This window comes from Echinops telfairi, unplaced genomic scaffold (genome assembly GCF_000313985.2).
Source record: "Echinops telfairi isolate 266 unplaced genomic scaffold, ASM31398v2 ScPeMD7_70;HRSCAF=299, whole genome shotgun sequence".
NCBI classification, from domain to species: Eukaryota; Metazoa; Chordata; class Mammalia; order Afrosoricida; family Tenrecidae; genus Echinops; species Echinops telfairi.
The window spans coordinates 65,392,906-65,395,415 of record NW_022103968.1 but is presented as its reverse complement, the minus strand read 5'-3'; the positions used below and the strand labels follow the sequence as shown (position 1 = coordinate 65,395,415).

At 37.7% G+C, this 2,510-nt stretch overlaps 1 protein-coding gene across 3 annotated transcripts in view; it reads left to right on the top strand.

Moving 5' to 3' along the window:
- Positions 1-2,510, top strand: part of ECD (ecdysoneless cell cycle regulator) — a 36,768-nt gene that overhangs the window by 31,453 nt on the left and 2,805 nt on the right. The window lies entirely within an intron of this gene.

Below are 2,510 nucleotides of genomic sequence, written 5' to 3'. Positions count from 1 at the left end.
CAGGAGTAGAAAGCCTCATCTTTCTCCAGCAGAGCAGTTGGTGGTTTCAAACAGCTGACCTTGCAGTTGCCAGCGCATTGCATAATTACTCCACCTGGAGGGCTCCTAATAAAACCTATACTAAGGCCTTAATGAATGTTTATTCTTTAGCATTGACCTTTTGTTTAATTTTAATTTTTTTAATCATTTTATTGGGGGCTCATACAGCTCTTATCACAATCCATACATCCACCCATTGTGTCAAGCACATTTGTACATATGTTGCCATCGTCATTTTCAAAACATTTGCTTTCTACTTGAGCCCTTGGTTGTCAGCTCATTTTTCCCCTCCCTTCCCGTTCCACCGGCCCTCCAAGCATTGACATTTTAAATCACATTTAAAGCTATAATCCTGCAACAAATGTACAAATGTGATGACACAATGGATGGATGGATTGTGGTAAGAGCTGTATGAACCCCCAATAAAATGATTATAAATAAAGCTATATAATCCCCTCCAGTATTTTTCCCCAACCCTAACAAATTATGCATTTGATTTGTATCTAAAGCATTAATTATTAAATTTTAATGTTAATATGAACCACCTGAAGAGTTTGTTAAAATACAGTTAACCCTTAAACCATATGAGTTTAAACTGCACAGGTCCACTTGTAGTGGATTTTCTTTAATAGATATATTAGGAAAAAAATTTTTTTGAGATTTGTGACAGTTTAAAAATGTTTGAAAAAAATTAATAGTTAAGTATATCATGAACACATAAAATATATGAAGATATTAGTCTTATCATTTGCTGCTGTAAAATATGCACATTTATTATAAAAAATTAAAAGTTATCAAAACAGAAATTAATTGCCCATTTAAAGTTGAGCAAAATGTATATGAACATAAAGAAGTCATATTCAATCATAACTCCACAAAATTATTTTTGGTACATACCATATTACTGTAATAATTTCATAGCCGCCTCCTGTTCACTATTGTGGTGAGCTCACATGTTGCAAGTGTCTGTGTAAAATGCCATGTGGTGCTAGTCACCTCTGGGTGAGTAAATAAATTGCATATGGCATAGCTTTTGGGTCTCGTGTTTAGTGTAATACCATAAACCTTGAATAATGCCACAGGACCCAAATAAAGTGCCACTAGTGATGCTGGAATTGCTTTCAAGAAACAGAGAAATTACAACATTATAAGAAAAAGTTGAATTCCTTGATTTATACCGAAATTCAGGTCTGTTGCCCACCATTTCAAGATAAATAAATCTAGCCTTTTTTAAAAAGAAAAGGAAATTCATGAGGCCATCACAGACGTGAAAACTTTATGCTGTTTGTGAAGTACCTTTTTACCTCCTATTAAAAATGCAGCTTTTATATAGATTAAGGTGTCCAGATGTCCCCCTTTTGACGGGACAGTCCCGATTTTTAACAATTTTTCCCACATCCTGCAGCGTTTTTAAAAAGTCCTGATTTTTGGAAAGAATGCACAACAAGCTAGGGTATACGATTTTCGGCTGCCATGTGGCTATTTCGCCAGGATATGTGTTTCATCAATGGTGTCCCGCTTTTGTCCCGCTTTACCAATGTTAAAATCTGGTCACCTTAATATAGGTACAGAATTTCTTATTTAAGGCATAGGAAAGACATACCAATAAACTCTAATACGATTTGAGAAAAAGTGAAGTCATTATATAAAAAGGAAAAGGAAGGTAAAGGATCTAAAGCGGGAAAATTTAATACCAGCCAAGGGTGGCTTGATAGTTTCAGAAAGAGATTTGGCTTTAAAAATGTCAAGATAACAGGAAGAAAAATGCCAACCAAGAAGCAGCAGGTGAGTTCCCAGATGTCCTTAAGAAAATCATTAACAAAAAGGTAATCTGCCTGAGCAGGATTTTTAACTTAGACAAAAGTGCCGTATTCTGGGAAAATAAAAATGCCACAAAGCACATTTCTTAGGAAGAGAAGAGAGCACTTGGCGTAAGGGCAGCAAGGGAGAACAACTAACTCCACTGTGCTGTGCAAATGCAGCTGAGTTATGAGCGGGACTGTCATGATCGGCACAGCTGCTGGGTGCCTTGACAAGAGAGGATAAATTCCAGCTGGACTGGTATCTTCAGTGTTTTGTCCCTGAAGTCAGGAAGTACCTTACTAGTAACGGATTAACATTTAGAGTTTGCTTGATATTGGAAAAATGCCCCTGGCCACCCAGAACCCCCTGAATGCAACATGGAAAGTGTCAAAGTGGTCTACTGCCCCCAAACACACTGTCTCTAAGTTAGCCTCTAGATCTAGGTTCAAAAGGCCCTTTAAGGCTCAATATACATACACTGTACTCCATGGGAAGGATTGTCGTTGCTATAGAAGAGAGCATCATGTGGTGCCCGGCTATCGAAAGATATAGCGTCTGGGGTCTGGAAGGCTTGAAGATAAACAAGCAGCCATCTAGGTAAGAAGCAACAAAGCCCACATGGAAGAAACACACCGGCCTGTGTGATCATGAAGTGTCGATGGGATCAG